Source organism: Gavialis gangeticus, unplaced genomic scaffold (genome assembly GCF_001723915.1).
Source record: "Gavialis gangeticus isolate Ggan-Ray unplaced genomic scaffold, GavGan_comp1, whole genome shotgun sequence".
Taxonomy (NCBI): Eukaryota; Metazoa; Chordata; order Crocodylia; family Gavialidae; genus Gavialis; species Gavialis gangeticus.
The window spans coordinates 53,789,475-53,797,515 of NW_017729004.1; positions in this window are offsets into that span (position 1 = coordinate 53,789,475).

Sequence of the window (8,041 nt, forward strand, 5' to 3'; positions counted from 1 at the left end):
TATTTAGGACATTTTTAAAGCCATTTACAGATCCCCCCCCCCCCGCACCCCCAAATCCACACACTTTTTAAAAAAAAAACTGGTATTGGATTTTATTTTCTAGTGCAGGATTGAATTCTTTTTTTAAAAAAACCAAATCCCTCTCTTCGCCCCCAGACAGGTTGGCTGATTTGCTTGGAGTTTGTTGTATGAACAGCAGGGCCTGCACTGAGGTTGCTGCAGCTGTGCAAAGGCTCCTCCAGACCCAGGCAACATCCTGATCCCAACCTGCTACCTAGGTATGGGAAAGTGGAGAAGATCACCTGTCATGATCCTGCCCCACATGCAGGGGGACAGTTGTCTATCTCTTATCAATTGTGTCCTGAGGGAAGAGAGGAGAAAGCAGCGATTTGCTGCCTTTCTACCAGCTCTGCATGGTAAAAGAGAGGATGAGAGCAGAGGAGCTGATCCCTGCTGCCCACGAATAACTGTATGGTCTCCTTGTCTTGCTGACTCCCCAAAGACATTCAGTACCAGTCACCCAACTGTCAGGGGAAGGGGCGGGAGAAGTGGGAGGACCATTTTGGTTCTGTCCCAAACCATGCCTCACCTCTGGGGCCACAGCAGCAGAATAAACAACTTTCTGCCAAGGTTTTGGATTAGGTGTGTGTTTGGAGGGGGGAGGGGGTTGGCTGCCTTTTGTTTTTTGGGGGGGGGGGTTTCTCTCTTTAAAAAAAAATTATTTAACTGTAGCTAAAGGAGAATTGTGGCTTTTTAATGGTCAAGATCAGAGGTCTTAATGCCACCTGAACCTGTAGCAGGTCTGGCTTAAAAATGAGGACATAGACATTAAACTTTCCCTATAAAGTTATATTTTAACCCCCCCCCTCCCAAAAGGTAAAAGCAAGAGGTGACTGGTCTGGGTGATCTGTTGGCTGTCACCGTCACAAAAAGTTTAGCATTGTGTGGAAGAAAGAGAGGCTGAGAATAGTTCTACTCTTGATTCTAATTGTGTGCTCAGTTTTAGCCATGTGCTTCGGCAGTGGGTAAGCTTGTGTATGTTTATGATAATATTATTCTGGTAATGAAACCGCTGAGGGAGAACTACCTGGAATGCTTTGTTGAGATGCTGATATTTCCTTAGATTAACAGACAGCTCAATATAAACAGGATCAGGAAATATGGGCTGAGTAAAAATAGTTCTATCAGAATGAAATGCAGCATTCAGATTTTTAAGAATTAAAACTATGAATTGACTTTCCAGTTTCAAAATGTTTAAAAACATTAACCCTCCCTTGAATTCTAGTTTGTTATGTGTTTGTTGTTATGAAGGAAGGAAGGAAGGATGTTTTGGATTACTAGGAGGGAAAAATGGTTAAACAATCTGGTGGGCTATGAGACCTTAAGGAACCTCTCCCTTTTTTTAGCACAGTAATTACACTGCATACTGTGGAGGTAAGAAGGCATGCGTGCAATATGTCTACTATCTCATATTGCTCCTGGATAAGTGTGAGGGGACAGGGTTAAACAGGTTTAAACAAGATGCATCAAATATAACTCTTGACAGATTCATTTTAATATTTAGTCCTCTGTATGAAAAACAGCAGAATGCTACATGCTACACTCCTGATTGTATTGTTATAACTTTTTATATAACAAGCACCTGTATTAGGTTCATAAATGTTATCTATGGCTCCCATACCCTGAAATGCAAAGTTATTTGAATTCGGTATGCATTTATTTCTGTTCATTATCACAAGATCATCTATATTTATAGAGGAATAGAAATTTATATATATTAAATACCATATTTTTAATTTCTCTGAAATAAATTGAGGTTTTGTACAAAACCATCTTGTCCTTTTGCATATTCCTGACAGTGATTCAATGTATGTAGTATGAAAACAACACACACACATTTACAGAACATATGGTTTTTTTAACCGGGTTTACGGTACAAGACTATTCAGTTTAGGAATGCATTATGCAGTTTGGTTTTTATGTCTACGCCAGTTCAGATTAATCCTTCAAAAGAAGTAATGTAAACTATTTAAGATCCATGATAGGATATGGTTGGTGGTCTGAAATCCAGGAAGAGATCTGCTGTGTGGCAAATATACCTGCTATGTTGCAATTTTTTTTCTTTTGCAAAGGAAAGGTTAAATTGGAAAAACGCCTTCAATATTTGCTGTGGGGGAAAAGGAGTGTTTCTTGCTGCCTAATCATATTTCAGTTATGTTTTTAAAATATGAGCAGAATTCTTTTTTTTCAGAAAAATTAAGAAGGGAAATATTTTTGTTTTGCCTGAAATTTTTAAATGTTTTACTAACCCAGGTTATTTCATATGTTAATGGAAAATATGTCAATTAGATTTATGATAAACTATATACATGCTACAGTTTCTTACCAAAATATACTTTCTCACCCAAAGTACCTTTTTTGAGGCATGGTTCTGGAATAATTGGATAATTCTGAGTTTTTGATTTTTCATGTTTTCTAGGATGGCAAACTAGTATTGTGTTCCATTATATCAAATTCATTATAAACAAGGGATATATAGATACTTTTTGCCTGATTTTCCCCCTCCCCAACAAAATAACATGTAATATGAAGGAAGCAAGACTTGGAAAATTATAGGAAGAATTTGCCCGCATTTAGACCTAAAGATATGAGAATAGAATTTAAGCATGTTTCCTTTAATTTTAACAAGCATACTCTTCATTTTCTTAAACATGGCCTATATGCAGTTCGAGTCTCTATTCTAGCAATTAAAATTGTACTGTTCAGTGTTCCGCCTTAATGGTCTAACCCAGAAACCATTCAACTTCACTTGCAGTGCAGTGATTTAGGCCATTTTAACTAAAGCTGCATTTATTTATTTGTGATCTGTAGAAATTAGTGACAGTGCAATTGTAATTTCTAGCTGAAATAGAATTTTACTAATTCACATATTTAATGTGTACCTAAAATGGGTCTCACTGCTTCTCAGATTTAACTGTTTAATTGTAGCACAGATGTTTTCACGTTTCATCATTCTTTGACAAAACATTCTGTAGTGTGTGCTTTAATTATTAGAACTCAAATTGTTTACCTAATACAAATGAGCAAGGCCCATTTCTTTTTTTTTTTATGCATTCCTGTTTTTGTTCTTCATCTGCATGCTCATTTGCAAAATTCAGTTATTCACAGTGGCCAGTCATTAGTGTTTTATTCATACTTTGGATATTTCAACTGTACTTATTGTCTGAAGTATTTAAGACTTCATAAAAAGTAATGTGCAATCTAGATTAAAGAGATATGAAGGTGCCTTTTGCATGAGCATATTAAAATAATAGCTAATACTGCACTGTAGTATAAAAACAAACACATCTGCTGTTCCATGGCTCTAGGGAATTCGGATAGGATTTCTGACGATACATTTTGTATAATTGGCATGTGATATTTATGAGGGGACCATATCGGGCAATAGAACAGTGTTGCAAAATTCTTATTTGTGCATGATAAAGAAGAAGATATAATAAATACTTTGGTATGACAAAGTTTGATAACAAAATTTAACAGTATTTGTAAATGGCATTCTGTAATCAATAGCAATGCTTTTTCTTTTGGAAAGTAGCTGATCTAAAATGACAAGGCCCACACAAATGCACATATTCCTCTATATAGGGCAATATCACAATAACCCAGAAAAGTGAGGATTCCATCTTTTGCACATTGCAGCACCTAAGTTAAACCATTTCCTGTTTCCCTATCAAATCTAAGGACTTCTAACATGTTCGTGTAAATTTTTCCGATAATTATCAGTATAGGGTTAAGTTTAAAATAAATCAGTAAAAGGTTAATTTTAAAAGCTGCATTCACGTAGGCCTGAATTCTCTTGTAACACTGGGTTGTGCACTTCTGTTGTCTCTGTCATGATACGTGCCGCTGGGTGCAATTACAAGTTTCCTTCTCCAGATAAATGGCAATTGACATCTTTGACTTCCGGTTTAAATATGCATTGGTGATTTTTTTTTTTCCCCCTTCTATATTCCACATATTGAGAAGCTAACTCTGAAAGACGCTATTTTCTGCACTATCTACTCTCCTTTGAAAATAAATCCTGGCCTATGCCACTCCTCCTGTCCTTAAATGGCAACATAAGGTACTTGCTCATACTGAGTAATAGTTTACTTTCCAGGGAAGCCCACTTGTCCTCTTGGAATATGGCACCATCTGCTATAAAAAATCTATATCTGTATCTGTCCATAAATATGATATCTACAGCACAGTTTTATCCAAGACTGTGTGAGCCTGCTCATCTTGAACTACCATACTTTTTAACTAACTTCATGCTGTTTGAAAGAGCTGTTACATTACTGATGGCACTGTGTAAGAATGTTTGAACTTGAGAACATAACTTTCCCTTCCCAATGTTGTATGGGCCCTGAAATAGATACCTGAAGACTTCAATTCGTCTGAAGAAGTATTAAAAGTCTAAAAAAATGTAAGCTAGAAAAGTAGAGAAACGAAGGTGTGGTTATCATTTCATCCTTAACTCACCCTCTAGTGTTCAGATACTGTAATTGCAGTATGCTTAGTAGGTAACATCACTTAATATATTAAGACTGCTGTGATGATAGCATGGTGATTGCTGATCAATGCACGCTGATGCAATGTGTCAGCATGATGTAGTCTTGACTATGAATATCTTTACTTTGGGGTTTTAAAACAATTAATTTTGTACCATTTATTATTTGTACCCACAGCTCCAATTAGGATTAGAACCCCATTGAGCTGAATACCATGCAAGCACAGAAAGACCCTCCGCTTCTTAGAGATTACAGTGTAAAACCATGCCTTGCCTGCCTATGATCCTTGTGAAGATACTTGTGCACATGTCTTTCAAGAACTTGTTCTTCTCCCCTGGAGCCATATCACAGGCAAAGTTCATCAGTCAAGTTTATGCGTAAATGATCTAAATAAAAGAAAGGACAGAAATCTTTCTCTCTCAAAGACTGTCCCTTCCTATCTTACAAGTGTTTACAGTACAGAAGTGTGACTACAGTAAAACATTTTTTGATGTTCTTTATCAGTTTAAGTATGCTAACATTTGTTTTATAAATGGATAAACAAATGTAAGAAACAAAGCTAGTGACTTAATGGATAGAGATTCCTCCCCCCTGCCCACCTCTCCAGACTGCTTTCTTTTTAAAGCTGAGCTAAATTTGGGGAAATTAAATGAGCTTTTAGAATGTCTAAAACTTCGTGGGATTGAGCCCTTGATGTTTTATCTTTATGCACAAGATGCCTTGGGTTATCCCAACAACTGTATTGTATCAGCCTAGATAACACTGACAGGAAGGTCTTGTAGGTAAACAAAGAACAAATTCTTCCATCCTTAATTGCATTTATCTACAACAAACATTCATATTTTATACTCACTTGGAGCCCTGTCAGTTGGTGAGGCTATGTTAACTTGTAACCTGATAACTTTTAAATGAAGTTTTGAATAGCAAAATTTTAAAAGGTAGAGCAAGCTAGATTTGTGTCTTGCCCACAAGAAAGATTTGAAGACCAGTAAAACAAGTCTTTAGCAATATAACTCTATAGGTGTTAATTCTTAGCTAAAAGAAGACTTTTAGAAGAAAAAGCAAAAACATTTTGAGAGTTTCATTGTAAGGAATGTTTTTTAAAAAGTACTTAGGGATTTTAGAAAAATGTTCTGATTCTGAAACATTAGGTTGCTTGTGAATTAGATCTCCACATGGTTAAATGTAATTTCCAGTGCAACCACATCAGAGAATCTTCCTCCACAGAGGGTCTTGCCCTTTTTTTCATTCAAATCAGCAGTATTAACTTGCTTATCCTGAGACTAAACAAATAAACTATGTATTCTTGTCCTCCAGTCAAACAGCTTTTAAGACGACTCATATGCAAATACCAGCAGAGAAGAATGGAATGCTGATGATTCAGTCACAGATGAGTCTTGGCATTTTTCAACCCATTTCAAGGTTTGGTTGCAGTGAGAGGAAGTGAAAAAATAATACAACTGCTATTGTGTTTGAGTTTCTAAAGCACTACTGCAATTGGAATATAATTAAAAATCACTCTCCATATTAAGAATTTCTCTTTTATGTAACGACTGAATATAGTAAAATAGTACACTGTCAACCAACACACAAACTATTTAATGGTGTAAAACTTAAAAATAACTGTTGTAGACATTTTACTGATCTGATTGCCCTTGTCAGTTGTGCTGAAATTAACTGCCTAGTGCATAGTTTCATTGATAATAAACTGCAAGGGCAAACAAGGCTGTATCTCTGTATACTTTGATAGTATTGTAAATCATGTAATCTTTTTTCATGTTACCATGATGTCATTATGCTCATTAGTGATTGCAAATAGTCTGTCAGTTCTAGCACAGATTTATTCACGCAAATTACCTTATTGCATTTTAGATTTCAGATGTTGCACGTATTGTAGGATGTCTTGATGACGGTCATAGAACAAGTCCAAGAGACCCTAAGCTGATATGCCTTTATATTGTTGCAGGTATTATCTTTAAAAAGAAAATATAACATCCTAACTATATATTGTACCTATTTGCATCTTAAATTGCAATGGCATATACACTAGTCACAGTACTGTGCCTCAGTGAGAGTGATATTAGGATTTGGAGCATAAGATTAGGATTTAAAATGGCCTTGATAAACTAAAAAACTAGTATGGAATTAATTGGATGAAATTGAGTAAGGGACAGGGATGGAATAATCAAATGCTCAGATACAAATTGGGAAATGATTGCTGTACTACAGAAAAGGATTGGGGGTTACAGTGAATCACAAGCGTAATAGGAGCCAACGGTGTTGTATTGCTGATGGTAATAGCCTACTGCATTGTATTAACAGGAGTGCCACATGCAAATCAGGGCAAGCGATTGGCCTGTATGAACTTAAAAAGCAGAGTCAATATATCTGAGTTTATGTACAGGTTTAGACAGACAAGATCAGATCTGTCCTCCCTGACAACTTTCATATGATTAATTCATTGAGTGCTTCTACATCCTGGGGAATGGAAGATTTATAACCTCTAAAGGAGGGTATACCAATATTCCTGGAACAGTTTAGGGGTGTCCTTTTGACAGAAACTACTCTGGAGGTATAGTGATCTAGCACATGTCACTGCCTGTCCTAGTTACATACTGTTTTTTTTTCCTCACCCACATAGGAAGGAGGGTGTCCTGGCTGCTTTCATGCTCTGCATTCCATTAAGGGAAGTCACAGCTGGCCTGTCTTGTAGACCAAGGGTGGCCAACCTGGGGAAACACCATGTATCTGGGTCCATGAAGGCAGTTTTCCTTAAGAGTCTGGGGGACAACTGTTCTGGTGTGGTTAAGCACCTGCTGAGGTGTTGGGTCTTGAAGCCCACTTTATGGAAATGGGAGGCTTTTCCCTAGCTTGCCCCTGCAGCCAAATGGCTCCCTAGCTTGCTCCTGAGGTGATAGTTGGGGGCATCTGAACCCCAAGTCTCTGGGCTTAGGCCTGCAATAGGATGCCTGCCAAACAACGCTGGAAATAGCTGAAGCCCCTGGTGGGGGTGGAGGTTGTTCGCCGCTTGTAGGGCCACTTATGGTTCTGGACTGACTCATGGATTTGGACTTGATTTGGTTGATTTGGCTTAGAACATGAAAAAGATTAAAAAAAAAAAAAAAGGGTGGACAACCTGTGGCACAGGTAGCCTCCCCGTGTGGCATGCAATAGATCAGGGAGGGGACAGGTAGCAGATAGTGCAGAAAGCAGAGGAGGAGAATGGGTGGGGAGCACAGAATAGAGAGTAGAAAGCAGAGCAGCAGATTAGGCAAAGGAAGGAAATCGGAGTGGCTTTTTGGAAAGGTGGGGCTAATTGGTAGCATGCCCACCAAAAAGCTTGGCCCCCACTGCTGCATTGGAGGAGCAATATTTCTAGAATAGCTTATGGCTGCTTCTTGTGGTTAATTACATGAATGTGAGAGAGGATGGCAATCTTTATTTTCATTTGGGCAGAGAAATTGCCAGGGCCAGCTCTGGAGGAAGCTGCA